This window comes from Mesoplodon mirus (genome assembly GCF_964341445.2).
Source record: "Mesoplodon mirus genome assembly, contig: SUPER_14_unloc_5, whole genome shotgun sequence".
In the NCBI taxonomy this organism is placed as follows: Eukaryota; Metazoa; Chordata; class Mammalia; order Artiodactyla; family Ziphiidae; genus Mesoplodon; species Mesoplodon mirus.
The window spans coordinates 843,277-859,082 of record NW_028295698.1 but is presented as its reverse complement, the minus strand read 5'-3'; positions in this window follow the sequence as shown (position 1 = coordinate 859,082).

The window sequence follows — 15,806 nt, the reverse complement described above, 5'->3', positions numbered from 1 at the left end:
ATAAATGGGAGACTTCCCTGGTGGTGCAGTGGATAAGACGCCACATTCCCAATGCAGGGGGCCCGGGTTCGATCTAGTACAAAAGATGGCAATGATTCCACTCCCCAAAGCTTGGGAGAGAGATATCTTCACAACTTCTAATGACCTCCATTTTGACTCTACACTTGCTAGCTGTCTTCTGCTCAATTCAGGATTCTGAAAGGGGCCCTGACAGTTGACAATAATTAGTGGGGGAATAAAATCATTGGACTAAGTAGGCCTTTGGTGAAGCCAGCTCAGTTTTATCTGTGACATCCAGCAGGGTCAATTTCCTCGGCCTCAGTTTCCAGAAAAGACCCTCTCTTGAGCTTCTCGAATTTTCACGTGCATGTGAATTACTGCGGGATCTTGTTGGAATGCAGCCTCCTGGACCCCCTACGCAGAAATTATAAATCAGAACGTCTCGAATGGGGCTCAAGGCTGGGCATTTCTATCCAAGTGATGCCAATGCCGCTGGTTTGTGGAACACAATTTGAGTAGCACTGCAGTGTAACATCAGTCCCACAAAAAACAGCCTCCACTACACAGAAACATACACAAAGAGTAACCAGACAAAAAGGCACTAAAACATTAACAACTGTTATCTTTACATCCTAAAGTTACAGATAATTAAAATTGTTCTTTATGTATATATCTGCATTTTTCCATAATGATTATGCTACTTCTATGATATACATATTATTTGAAATAAAATAAATGACCCAGTTGAGAAAACTATCTTAAACACTCATAAAATAGCCTAAACCTTGCTCTCAAGGTCCCCACAATTAAGTCCCAACCTCCTTTCATGATATGATTCTAGCCAGTACCCTATGCTCAAAGAGAATATACCAAAGGGATTAGCAAACTCAGCTGCTGGACTCAAACTGCCTGGGTCCCAACCCCAGCTCTGCCTCCTACCATCTGGGTGAGGATGGGCCAACAGGGTTGTGTTCCCTGCCTTAAAGTAGAGAAAACAGCAGTACCAATTCACAGAGCCACCGCCTGATGGAAATGTGTTCATTTGCATAAAGCTTTTAGAATGGAAATTAGTGACCAAGGCTCAGTTATCATCCTTACCCATGTCTCATACGTTCTACAATTTATAGGAATATCTTAAGTAGAAGAATGCCAAGTCCTACTCACGTGGGGCTCTGCTGCCTCTTCCTCCGTGCAGTGCTTTTTGAGAAGCCAGGGCTGGGGAAGGAAAGGAGACTGTGAAATACCAGAGCTGTGTTTCCATCCCCACTAATTCATACCGCACCCCCTTCCGCCCCCGTACCAGCTAGAAGTCCTCTCCTTCCAAAACAGGCCAGGAGTCCAGGACAATTCAGCTTCCTGGGCTCACAGAATCCCGCTGCGAAATGGGTGCCTCCCGAATTAGCGTAGTATTAATACCAACAATGTATCAGGCAGTTGTAGACCTTTTACTTGTGCTATCTCGTTTCTCCTCACAACACTATATTAACAAGGCATTCCTTTTTCCCCCCTTTTACCGAACAGCAACGGAGGCACAGAGGAGTTAAGCAACTCACCCAGTGTGACGCCGTATGAAGCGGTAGGGCTAGCTCATAGGTGGGGGACGGGGTCAGGTTAGGGGTGAAGAAAACCGGGGAGACCCTCAAACCCCAGGAGGCACGACCTGAGCCCACCCCATCCCGGCTACGTTACCAAACGCAAAGGAAGCTCCGCCCGCGGGACGTACATCACCACTCCAGGCCCTCAAACCTCCGCTTTTAGCCGCTCCTCCTCTTTCTCCCCAAATGAAAGGTCTGCAAAGGGGAAGCTTGAATGGGTCGTGAAGAGCGGACCTGAAACACCGTCACCAGGCAGAACATGGCTGCTACGTGTCCTCCTGGGGCGGAAGTGCCTGCGACTAACCCGGAACTCCTGGACCATATTTCCCAGAATTCCGCGGGTAAACCTTTACAGCGAGGCGTTACTGTAGCTGCAGTATATGGGACTACACGAGTTTACGAGCTCTGGACTACATGTCCCAGAATGCAAGGGTGGGTGCGGGGGTGTCTACCGGCACGAGCTCTGGACTACATGTTTTCACTCTGGTTTTCACTTTCCGGAATCCCTGAGAAGGTCTCAGGCCGTCTTGCCGTTCTACTGTGTAGGCCTCAGAAGAGTGTAGATTCTGTTCATTGAAAGGCGTACAAACTCAGTCGAATTTTGGACGTCTTCAAGAGGCTAAGCGACATAAAAGCATTAACAGCCACGAAGGCTTCCTGGTAAACCCCAAAGAGTTTCACCATTGGAATAAGGGGAGAAGGAAACTGGGCTTTCTTTGGCAGGGACTGAAGCCAAACGCCAAAACACCTCATTCCCTGAAATTGTGTAAAGGTGAACGTGTTTTGTTAGCATCTTACAACCCGTGCAGAAGCAAGGGAAAATCCTTTCTAGAGACAGACATCAACATCCTAGGTCTCAAGTTATTTCTGTAATTATAAAATCTGTGACATTGCTATTTGACCAAGTGAACTTTAAGGGGAAGGAAAAAGCATTACTTGACATACGGAGGGACACTTCACAGTCATAAAAGTTTCAAATTCTCAGAAACTAATAACTTCAGCTGATACTTTATAAAGCAAACGTTGACAGAACCATGAAGAGAAACATTCAAATTCATAATTGGATCTGGAGATTGGAACACATACATAGAGGGAAATGTTGAGCCTTAAAAGCATATATTAAAGTAGAAAGGGGGGCTTCCCTGGTGGCGCAGTGGTTGAGAGTCCGCCTGCCGATGCAGGGGACATGGGTTCGTGCCCTGGTCCGGGAAGATCCCACATACCACGGAGCGGCTGGGCCCGTGAGCCATGGCCGCTGAGCCTGGGCGTCCGGAGCCTGTGCTCCGCAACGGGAGAGGCCACAACAGTGAGAGGCCCACGTACAGCAAGGACAACAAAAACAAAACAAAACAAAACAAATAAAGTAGAAAGGAAGTTGAAAATTGATTCAGAAAACATCCATTTCAGGAAATTAATAAATGAATAATAAAACTGAAGAAGGCAGATGGAAAAATATAAGATCAGATGAATGAAATACAAAAATAAAGTAGATCCCACACACACCCACAAAACAGAAATTAAAGAAACAAACAAAACAAACAAAAAAAGATCATCCATAGTATAAACAAAGATTTTTTCAAAAATGTGTTCCAAATTCTTTCAGGAAAATATCCTCCAAGAACTATTCCTGACTTAAGCCAACATAGCACACAGGATTTCTTTCCACTACAAGGAAAGTGAAATCTTGGATATAGCATGATGAAATACGGTAACATGATTAAGTTTTATTTATTCACCTCCTGTTCCCTATGGCACCCTCCACTCCCTTCTCTACCCCGTAAGCTACCATTCTAATTTGTTTGATGTGTTTTCTTTTGGGTGTGTTCTTGTGCAAAATGTGCACTTGTGTATATTTTCAATTCATATAAATAATATTGTGTCATAAAATTCATTCTGGTGTTTATTTCCTTCATTCAGGAGTATATTTTTAAGATTCACCCATCCAGGCTTCCCTGGTGGCACAGTGGTTGAGAGTCTGCCTGCCGATGCAGGGGACGCGGGTTCATGCCCCAGTCTGGGAAAATCCCACATGCCGTGGAGCGGCTGGGCCCGTGAGCCATGGCTGCTGAGCCTGCACGTCCGGAGCCTGTGCTCCGCAGCGGGAGAGGCCACAACAGCGAGAGGCCCACGTACCGCAGAAAAACAAACAAACAAAAAAAACATTCACCCCTCTATCTAATTTGTTTCATAGAGTTCCATTTTCTGCACCCACATTTTACCTGTACTCTTCCAACTGCCATGCCAATGATAATAAAATAAACATCTTCTTACATTTGTTTATAGACGTATCTGAGAATTTCTTTGGAACACATACCCGAGTGAAATTATTTCATAGCAAATATGTATACTTTAATAATATAGCCAGATTGACTTCCTGAACGGCTACACCAGTCCAGATTACCAAAGAGTTGCACGTCAGGTTTTTGTGCAACCACTTACCTTCATTTGGACGACTCATCACCGTTTTGCTAGTGTATTAAATGTATAGTAGTATCTTGTTTTAGTTAAATTTCTCTGATTTCTAATAAGTTTGATCTTTTTTTCAAATGCTTGGTAGCTTCATCTATAAGTGTCTACTTAAAACTTTTGCCCCATTTTCTAATGTGGATGCTATCTTTTTCTTCCTCATTTCTATTACATATTCTGATTATTAATACCTTTTCAGTTTTACCAATTACAAGTATCCTTTCCTAATTGGGCACGTGTTTCTAAAATTTTTCTCTTGTGTTCTTCATGGAATAGAAATCTTTAATTATAAGATAATAAACCAATAATTTCTTAACATCTGTGCTTCTGAAACTCCTCAGGTGAAAAAATATATTTCTACCTTTTAAAAATTAACTTTCTAGACTTATCTTTCACATGTAGGTCCTTTAAATATTTTGGAGTCTATTTATGTACATTTTATTACATGGGATCCACTTTTATTTTTCTCCAAGAGAAATTCTTAAAAATAGTGATATTCATGGCTTGAAGATTCAATATTACAAAGCTATCAGTAATCCTCAAAATGATCTATAGGCTCAATCAAACCCCAATAAAAACATCAGCATTTTTTCCCTTGGAAATTGATGAGATGTTTACAAATATTATGTGGGAAAGCAAAGAGCTACAAGAAGAGCTGGGGGCTTCCCTGGTGGCGCAGTGGTTGAGAATCTGCCTGCTAATGCAGGGGACACGGGTTTGAGCCCTGGTCTGGGAAGATCCCACATGCCACGGAGCAACTAGGCCCGTGAGCCACGTACTGAGCCTGCGCGTCTGGAGCCTGTGCTCCCCAACAAGAGGCCGTGATAGTGAGGCCCACGCACCACGATGAGGAGTGGCCCCCGCTTGCCACAACTAAAGAAAGCCCTCGCACAGAAACGAAGACCCAACACAGCAAAAATAAGTAAATAAACTCCTACCCCCAACATCTAAAAAAACATAAAAATAAAAAATAAAAGAAGAGCTGGGGCAATCTGAAAGAAGAATGAAAAGAAAGATATTAGTCACATTAAACCTTACTATAAATCTACAATATAAGATAGTCTGGTGTTTGCTCAAGGATAGACAAGATAATAGACATCAAAATCCATGTTGAAACAGACATTATAACAATGTGTAAAAAGAAAACACTGCAGGGAGCTCCCTGGTGGTCTAGTGGTAAGGATTTGGCGCTTTCACTGTGGTGACCCTGGTTCAATCCCTGGTCAGGGAACTGAGATCCTGCAAGCCACGCAGCACGGCCAAAAGAAAAAAGAAAGAAAAGAAAACACTGCAGCAGAGAGGGGAAAGAACTCTTGTTAATACAGTTGATCCTTGAACTAGGGTTCAAGGGGGTTAGGGGTGCCAACCCTCTGCTAAGTTGAAAATCCAAGTATAACTTATAGCCAGTCCTCTGTACGTACACGGTTTCTCCATAATCGGCAATTCTGCATCTGAGGATTGAACCAACCTTGGATCGTGTAGTAGTGCAGTATTTACTATTCAAAAAAATCCTCGTATAAGTGCACTTGTGTAGTTTAAACCCATGTTGTCCAAGGGTCAACTATTGGTTCTCAGTCAGCTGGATATCCATATGGGAAAAATATTAATCATTACTGCATAGGATATAAAAATATAAATTCCAGAAGATCTGCAGACTTAAATTTGAAAAGTAAACAATGATGCTTTAGGAAAGAAACGTAAGATAACAGCCTTTTTGCCTTGGAGTAGGAAGAATTTCTTAAGACCAAAAAAATCACCAACTGTGAAAGAAAAAATTGAAAAATTGGACTATTTCAAAGTTAAGAAACACCGTAAACCCAAACGCAGCACTCTTGGGCCAAAAGTGAGAGAGATTTTAAAAACATCTATGGAATAAAAGACTCAGATGCATCCCTCATGCCCATGCATTCTTCAAGGGTCAACTGTATCTACCAAAGTTGAACATATACCCTATAACCCTTTGGTTCCACCCATAGAAATATCCCTCAAACAAGTGCACAAGGCACATTCTAGATTGCTCACATCACCACTAACTGTGATAGCCAAGAATGGGGAAGTACCTAATACCCACCAATAATGGGATTAATAAATAGATTTTGATATGTTTACACACTGCAATAATATCCACCAATGAAAATGAATCAACGGTATCCACTCCCATCAATATGGATAAATGTCATGGATATACTGTGGAGCAAATGAAGCCAACACAAAATAGCACCTATTACATGACTCCATTTATATCAAGTACAAAATAGGCTAAGTGAATCTACACCATTACAAATTAGTGGCTACCATATGGAAAGGAAGGTTACTAGAAAGAGCCAAAAAGGGATGCTTCTAGGGTTTGGGGTTTGTCCTGGTCCTCCAAGAACTAGACGGCAAAGTGCTGAGAAAGACTTTAATGAACAAATATTTCATTGGGGGAAATATCGGAGAGAAAATGGCAGGGAGCTCTGGAAGGCTGGCAGAACTATCAGCGCATAGTGCAAGTCTGACCCTGAGTGAAGATTTGGAAGAAAGATTTGGTAAATCATCCGAGACTGCCTTGTCATCTACGTAAAATCCTTCAAGGCTGTCAGAGTCCTTGAAAAAAGGTCACTGGACAGAGGAATCCTGGTCTCCAAGAAATGGCCTGCCTTAGGATCCCTGCTGTGCTGACCAGGAGCAATCAGGGGCAAGGCCGGCCTCCAGGCAAACGTGGTGATGGATTTAAGAGCAGCAGCTGGGACCTTTGGCCAGTTATGCTCCCTGTGGTCATAACTGTGAAACAGGAGACTCTCAACGTGGATGCTTCCTTGTGATAAGATCTGGTTGTTTATTTCTGTCAGAAATAATCCTGAAGCAACGTTGCGTCCTTCTCAGTATATCATACCCCAGAGATCTAAAACGTTCGTTTGTTCTGTTATTGATAATGTTCACCTCTTGGCTAAGGTAGTGTTCACCAAATTTATACCTACTGTATTTCTTGTTGTGATCAATACTTCGTGGAGAGATATTTGGGGTTTTGTAGCATCCTGCTCCTTGTAAACTTTCAACCAGTAGTTTTATAATTCATTGATTACTCTTGCCAGAACCTATCATTACTATGATGGTTGTAAATAATGATTTTTACATTACGTCATTCCTTCTATATGTTTATGGTTTGGCATTCTATTATGAGAGCCCTTCCTTCCCTCCCTTCCTCTTTTTTTATTCATATTCTGTATGATAATTATTTATTTTAGGGTCAAATTGCTCAGATTTACCCACTGTGAGTCTCTTCAAGCTGGATCTTTTTACACGTCCCACCACTCTTTCCTACTTTCTGGCACAGTAAATTTTCTCCAGGATCATTCTACACTTTCCTTGCTCCAGCCCTGAAATAGAAACGTGGATATACATGCTTATATACATCACATACACATGTGTGTGTTTGTATATCCTCGCACTTCCATATCTACTTCTGTAAATACCTAGCACGTGCACTCACTCCCTCTCTCTCTCTACAGATGGGTGGACGGATGGATGGATGGGTAGACAGATCTGTATAAATAACTTATGGTCAGACTTCCATATCCGTGCTTCCTCTGTATCTGCAATTCTGCAACCATGGGTTCAACCAACCACAGATCATGTAGTACTGTAGTAATTACTATTAAAAAAAAAACCCTGCATATAAGTGGACCTGCCCAGTTCAAACCCATATTGTTCAAGGGTCAACTGTAACTTGCTAAATAAAGCCCTTTAACCAACTATATTAAAAATACCACCATTGGTCTGCGTATGGAATGCCATCCAAACCTGCTTTGTCCTTACTGGTTCCACATCCAGAGGGTCCTCTGCTATTATGCTCAGTTCTCTCCTCATGTGCATCTTTTCAACAAGAGAAACTTTTTTTTTTTAAACCTCCACAATGTAGGTATATCCACTTTTGTTTCTAGCTCCAGGATTTTCCCTCTCCCTATTATGGATCTGTAGTTAAAGCACAGCATAAATAATAAAGCTTCAACTGTTGAAACTCATGAATTTTTCTGTGTATGCAAAATAATCTGAGAACTGTTTTGTTTTTGAAATTGGCTTCCAGAGTTCATACCATAATTTTGATCTTATATGCCTTATGACAATATAGAACAATCATATGAGGTCTTAACTGCAAGGGATAATTATTTAATACTTTTTCAAATTCTATTAAAATAATTTCCTGCTTTGGCAATACCCACTATTCAATGAAAAAAATATAACATGAAGTTATAAAATGGAAAAATATCACAAAATGCTCCTTGCCTAGGAAAACCACTCTGGAAGAGTATCCCTTTACACATGATCTTATGCATGTACACATACATGTGTGCACATGCACACATACACAAACACTAACAAAGATTTATGGTTGATTATACTATGAAGGCTACAATCTGTGACCTCTCAAAGCCCATATTGTGTATCTCCTGCGATTATGATATGTCATAAATTTTTAAAATAAATTTTTTATTTAATTTATTTATTTTGGGCTGCATTGGGTCTTCGTTGCTGCGTGCGGGCTTTCTCTAGTTGCAGTGAGTGTGGGCTACTCTTCGTTGCGGTGCGCGGGCTTCTCATTGCAGTGGCTTCTCTTGTTGCGGAGCACAGGCTCTAAGCACGTAGGCTTCAGTTGTTGTGGCACACAGCCTCAGTAGTTGTGGCACACGGGCTTAGTTGCTCCACAGCATGTGGGATCTTCCTGGACCAGGGCTCGAACCCGTGTCCCCTGCATTGGCAGGCGAATTCTTAGCCACTGTACCACCAGGGAAGTCCCTGTCATCATTTCACCGGCTTCAGATTAATATAGGAATCTATCAAAACTCAAATTCTTACAGCTGTACACTAATTTCCATTAAAAAATTTAGTGACATCATTGATGTGGTGTTCATCTTTTTGGTATTTTAATCTCACAATCAATAACTTCCAATTATATGATTTCTAAATCAAAGAGATCTAATATATTCTGATATATATACTCCTTTCCTGAAACCATGCTTTACTGCAACCAATAGGGAAAAGCACATAAATGTCAGTCTTGTCTCAATAATACACTGGATAATTTTATCAGATTCCTACAAGTTTTCTGGGTATTTGCCTCATGGATGTGGGGGAAGAATATGGCATAGCCCCTACCTGAGAACTTTAGAAGAAATGCTACAATAATTAGAAGGCAAACATTCCAAAGTCTGGATGAAAATGCAGAGAATTAGAAATCAGTAAGTTCAAGGTCAACTAAAAATTTTTTTTTCTAGGGACAAACAATTTTTGTGACACTTTCAAAGTGTTACAGTAAACCCTGCCTTAATATTGACAGACAAAATATCAATTGTATACTATGCAGTTACTGTTGTTGCAAAGTTAATCATGTTTTTTCACTCTGTACCATCAGAAAAAAAAAATCACAAGGTAGTTCAATTTCTACTGAACACAGTCCTTGGAAAACTAGACGGCGTCTCAAATAACCACCCAACTTGAGAACAGAGGCTGCGGGAGGCAAGGAGCCAGTTGCGATAGGCTAATAGCATATTAATATTGAAGATTGGGGGGCTTCCCTTCCCTGGTGGCGTAGTGGTTAAGAATCTGCCTGCCAATGCAGGGGACACGGGTTTGAGCCCTGGTCCAGGAAGATCCCACATGCTGCACAGCAGCTCAGCCGCGTGCCACAACTACTGAAGCCTGCACACCTAGAGCCCGTGCTCCACAAAGAGAAGCCACTGCAATGAGAAGCCCACACACTGCAATGAAAAGTAGCCCCCACTCACTGCAACTAGAGAAAGCCTGCGTGCAGCAATAAAGACCCAAGGCAGCCAAAAATAAATTAAAAAAATATATATTGCAGATTGGTTTTCTGCAGTGGTTTTCAGTATTTCAACAAAAGTTCATGTCCTGAATTAATTTTATTTTGCAGGTTTCCCCATCTGGATACAACTTTCATATATTATACATTTCCCCCTTTTGGTTTATTTAAAACACAAGTACTGAGCACACCTAAAAGCACTAGTCAATGATAAGGTTGTGTACATTCAGCAGCCAAGTCCCTGCCCTCATGGAGCGCACATTCTCACGGACATCAATTTTGACTAGCTCATCCTTACACTTTTGTTAAAGCCCAGACCAAACTCTTTTCCTTTCTAAGTGCTATCTCCTAAGTGACATCTGATAAATGTCAAAGTTCTGAATGCAGCCCTTACTGCACCACTCAGAAGGGATCTCTGCTGTGTGCTCTGCTGAACACTAGGATCTGTTTAGCTACTGCTTCAACACCAACTAAGTTAAAATACTTTCTCTCCTATGAGACCTGACGCTTGCAAGAATTCACGTTGCACGTGAGTTTTTTGAAAACAACATTTTGTAGAACTTCTATCCTCTGACAGTACCTTGATGTTCTTACCACTCTCGCTGCTTTCATAAAATGTGTCCCCAGTATGCATTTTGTGATGACTTATAAGATGGGAGCGCCAACTGAAGCTTTTACCACACGTCTCACACTGGTAAGGTTTCTCCCCTGTATGAACTCGCCTGTGATACTGAAGCTGTGAAGACCGACTAAAGACTTTACCACACACATCACATCTGTACGGCTTCTCTCCAGTGTGGATGCTCTGATGAAGCTGAAGACTTGAGGCCTGACTGAAGTGCTTACCACGCTCCCCACACTTATATGGTTTCTCTCCTGTGGGGACCTTCCGATGCATGTCGAGGTTCAGGCTCCACATGAAGCCCTTCCCAGTGTCTTGGGAAAGTCACTTGGCCACTGTATTTATTTGTACTTATCTACACTTATCTGTCACTTGGGGGTTATAATGGTACCTGGTCCATAGGTACGTTGTACAAAAGATCTGTAAAGTAGTTACAAGAAACTGACACAGAGTAAGCACTCCACAGACATTGGCTATTAGCTATTGGAAATCTTTCTCCATGAAACAGATGACTTTATCAGTGGATGACTCGGTGGGAGACAGTGAATCACAGAATCACAGCATGTTGAAAGTGACCTAGTTCACACTCTAATGTGAAAAGAAGAAAAGTGTGCATGGGTAGAAAATGTCTGACAGTTTACATAACAAATAGTTCATCATGTTAACTTTGAGGATTAGAATAAATCAGGAAAGGAGGAAAGAAAAACTTGAGTGTAATTCAATTTCTCTATCATTTGTGTTTCTACACTGAGACTCTGAATACACTGGAAGTGCAATTTTTTTTAATGTGGAGGGATAAAGGTTTTTAAGTTCTCCTGATACATCCGTATTATTATTTCAGAATTGCTGGCATTTCTTGCCATCTTCGGATCTACACCCATGTGAGTCAGTGGGCCATTCTGGACGGAGGAGATAATAGAGCAGAAGTGAAGTGAGAGGAAAGGAGAGAAAAGATTTTCTCTTTTCTCTTCAAAGAGGAAAGGTCTTTGGAATGGGAACAACTCACAACCAAACTTTGGGGAAAGGATGTGATGGAAAACGAGACAAACATCCTACCCCTGTGATGAGGAGGATTCCCTGGGCTGGATGGAGGGAGGTCACAGGTGGCTGGACAAGGAAACCAACAAGGGAGAAACACACACAAGTGCAGGGCAAACACCCTGAGTCCACTCAGCCTGACTCCATGCAAACATGTGTCCAGCAGCCAGCCCTTCACCTGTGGCTCCCCAGCAAGACAGGTACCTCGGGGGTGCCAACTCTTTCTGAGTCCATTATGCCTGGCCAATCATAAACCGCTGTCTAACGTGTGAGGAATAAACTCTCAATGTGTATGAGGAAATTGGGGAAGGAGATTTAAAGGTTACTTAAACGGAAAAAAAAAGAAGTTCAGGAAGGCAGGATGGTAGAGAGACAAGAAAAAGACCTTAAAAGATAGAAAGGATTTGCCAAAGAAGAGAAAGAAAAAGAAATGATTCCGAATGGGTTAACCTGCATCTAGGAATTTAAGGAAGATTATTGATGGGTGAACACTATGGAATAAAGCGAATAAAATTTATCCGAAATTGCTGAGACTATTGTAAGCAGCATGATTATCAAATTATGAATTGGCTGCAATGGCATTCTAGGGGGGGCACTAGGAAGGGGAAGCAAATGTTCCTGAGATGACAGTAGCAGGGGGAAAGTTGTTTCAGGGGAAGATCAGTCTTGCAGAGGGTGTATCAGAGGAGGGCAAGTGTGAGCATCAAGGAAATACTAAGTGTATATGGTTCCTTCACTGAGTGCACCCAGCCCTGCGTTCAGCCTTGAGAACAAGCAGGACTTCAGGTACTGGAGCTACATTTCAGTCATCAAGACTTGAGAAGACACCCTTAACTCAGGTCTTCTCTTCAAACTCCATCTTTCCTTCTTGACCTACATTTGGCCTCTTCCCTTACCCTCAAGCTGTGGACTGAGGCCACAGAGCAAGATGGGTCAGTAGTGTCCTCCATCCCCTGGCGACTGTGGTTCACATCAGTGGAGCACCAAAGGCAATAACCAAGTAACAGACACAAGAGTGTATGAAGAAGAAGAGATTCTGATAAGGCTTTCTGTGACAGTGTGGGCCAAGTAGGCTCTATATGGCTGGTATCACCTGAATTATGAGCAGCCTTAGGGGAGAAGTTCTCAGAAGGCAGAGCCTGGCTCTCTAGAGGCTCTGTGTCCTCACAGCCCACTCCAAGACCTCAGTTAAAGCTTCGGCCCCCAATATCCCTTCCTCTGCCTACTCAGAGTTTTTGAAGTCTTCTTTCCTCCACATTTCCCTTGAGAGGTGGAGGAGGAAGATGAGCTTCAGACTAGCTCTGACTCCCCTGGGATCCCAGCAGGATGCCTATCATTAACCTCCCACCTTCTAGGAAGCTCCTAAGATCTTCATATTTGGGGGAGATCTCATTTCAGCTGTGCTTCAAATTGCTGGCTGGAGACGGCATGTTGGAAGGTGGCTAAAAGCAAGTAGCAATCCTTCGGGCAGCCTGGCCCGTCTCGACTGTCAGACATCTTCAGGGATATTCTAGGAAACGTTGTTTGTTCTAGAGAAGGGAGGGAAACAATCCAATTGTCCAATAATGCTTGAATGGAAAATAAATGATGCTATACGCGTGTGATGAAATAATATCAAACAGTGAAAAATCAAAGACCTAGATCTATATGGATTCACGTGGATAAATCTTGAAAATATAATATTGATTGAAAGAAAATAAGATAAAGAATGTTAGATTGTGATAACAGGTATGTAAGTATTTAAATATTTAAATTAATTCAACATATTGCTTCTATATATAGAGATGCAAGAAAATAAACTTTATCCAAAGAACACATTATTTACATTTAATATGCTCATTTATCTAGGAGACCCAAAAGAACCCACAGATAAACTAGCAGGAACTAATAAGACGGTTCAACAAGGCACACACATACAAGATCAATAAATTTTAAAAGTCAATCAGGCTCCTCTACACTGGCGATAACAAATTAGAAACTGTAAAAGAAAATAAGAAAAAAAGAAGATCTAAAAAGAGTCACAAGAGCCATATAAATTATTTAGAGCTAAGCATACGTAGAAGGCAATATAACTAACAAACTGAGTACAAACAGTTAAACTCCGCCCAACCCAAGGTTAGGAAAAGACTGTTGTTACTTTATGAGAACAGACCCTCTTCTTAAGGAGCAGATCAGTAAGTGAGAGTGAATCAAAGAAACACAGCATTTGAAAAGTCAGCTAGTCCAAGCCTCTTGATCGCACATACAGAAGCTGAAGCCCAGATAGGTTGAATTACTTGCTAAAGGGCCCAATGTCCTGACTCAAGGACTAGCAATTTTCACTCAGTCGCAAGACACAATCAAATGCAGTACCTTGGAAAGAGATGGGGAAAAAATGAAGAAATCAATTTTATAGTTCCTCATCTTTAAGTACAGAAATAGCCGTGACAAAATTACACGTATTGAGGGAAAATTGAAGTGCAGAGTTTAAAATGTCAATAATCCACAGGGAAACTGGAGACCATTTAAAACATTCATATTAAATCTCTCTAGAAAAGACATTAAAAGATCTCCAATCAAAATGTGAATTTTATAATAGACATGGTATGATACAATTTATAATAGATATGGTAGGAACCTTTCCCTTTCACGGGAAAGCTTCGGCTGGGAAAAAGGAATTGTTCTTGAAAATGGGGCCTGTGCTTCTGCAGACACTGTGCTCAACCTAGGTCCACCGAATGCTCTGATGTCAGCACTGAGGTCACAGAATTCCACTGTGCGCCTGGCAACCTTGCAAACATAACAGCCCTGGTGAGCACTAGACAGTACTGCTGGTTCACTAAGTGGTACAAGTTTATCAGCCATTTAGGAGACTTAACTATTTTTGTTTGTATTGAATCATTTCAACGGATTGCCCAAGAGCCAAGAAGGGCCAACCTGTAGAGAAGAGGAGGAGTTGGACATCTCTTGAAGCATCTTCTAAGGGAGACTTCTAGTTGGTACGATGGAACGGCGACAAAAGAGGAAACATCTGGAAAATGAAGAGTCCCAGGAAACTGCCGAGAACGGAGGAGGTATGTGGGGGGCAACTAGTCTGGGGCACATGGGTTTCTGCCAAATTGAAGCTTCTCTAGGAAGCGGGGGACTGAGAACGTGTCACTTGTGAAGCAGGGAGCGAGAGACCTTGTCTCACTGATGCTGCCGTATCTATCCGGAGGGTCCCTGTGGTGTGAGACGGCACAGAACGGCCAGATGCCCCCTGGGAGATGGGAGATGAGCTCCGCTGGTCTGAGGACTCTCTCCTGGGGCAGCCGAGCCTGGAGCTTTGTCGGACTCATAGCAGGCTGCATCCTGCTTGCACAGACCTAGAGGGGCAGCTTTTCTCAGTCCCCGATCTCTCTTATGCTCTTGGATCTTTCCCTGGGGTCATGAGGTGGGGGATGTGAAGGATGCAAGGATGCTGAGAGAGACCCATGAGTTGCTTGGCCTCTTTTACCAAAGTGGAAAGAGAAGCCCCATGAGTTGAAGGCCCTGTTGAAAAATATCTTGACAAGTGGAATGCACTTTGAAAGAAGATTGTTTGTCTAGGGATGGTGTCATATTGAAAGCAAGGAGGTTTTATTCCTTCAACAGGAAGAATTTCCCAAAGAGATCAAGGGAAGGGAAGGGTTTTCCAGAGACTGAGACCGCGTGAGCGGGGGTGAGAAATGGCCTCAGGGTCCTGCGGGGAGCTCTGAGAGCCACGGGCCACGTGGTGCCTGCCTGCATTAAATGGAGGCGAGTAGCTTGCCCTGGGAGAGGGGTGGTCACCCCAGAGCTCCAGCTAGAGGCCTCTGCCCCAGATTAGAGCCCAGTAGCTCCTACCAGGCCCAGGGCCCTGGAGACTGTAGGATGGGCCCTGGGAATGGAGCTCTAGACAGCAGGCAGATTTCCAGGCAGTGGCTGGGACAGGCTGGGGAAGGCAATGACTGCCCCTGACCATTCAGAATATTTTGCCCTATGTTCCTGTGTGTGTGTGTGTGAGTGTGTGTGTGTGTGTGTGTGTGTGTGTGTGTGTGGTAGTGCAGAGAAGAGCGAGATGAATGGGGGTAGAGTGCTTACCAGATATAAAGTCTGCGTGGTAAAGTTCTTGTCACCCTGCCTGGACCTGGCTGACACTCGGTGTACGTAAGAGTGTATACAGAATTCTTGTTAGGGGTGTTTTATGAGACAGTAACTCATACACCCATGTACACTCTGATGCAGCAAAAATATCACACACCCCACATATAACTTCCTTAGTAAACCACACACAGCACATGGAGGT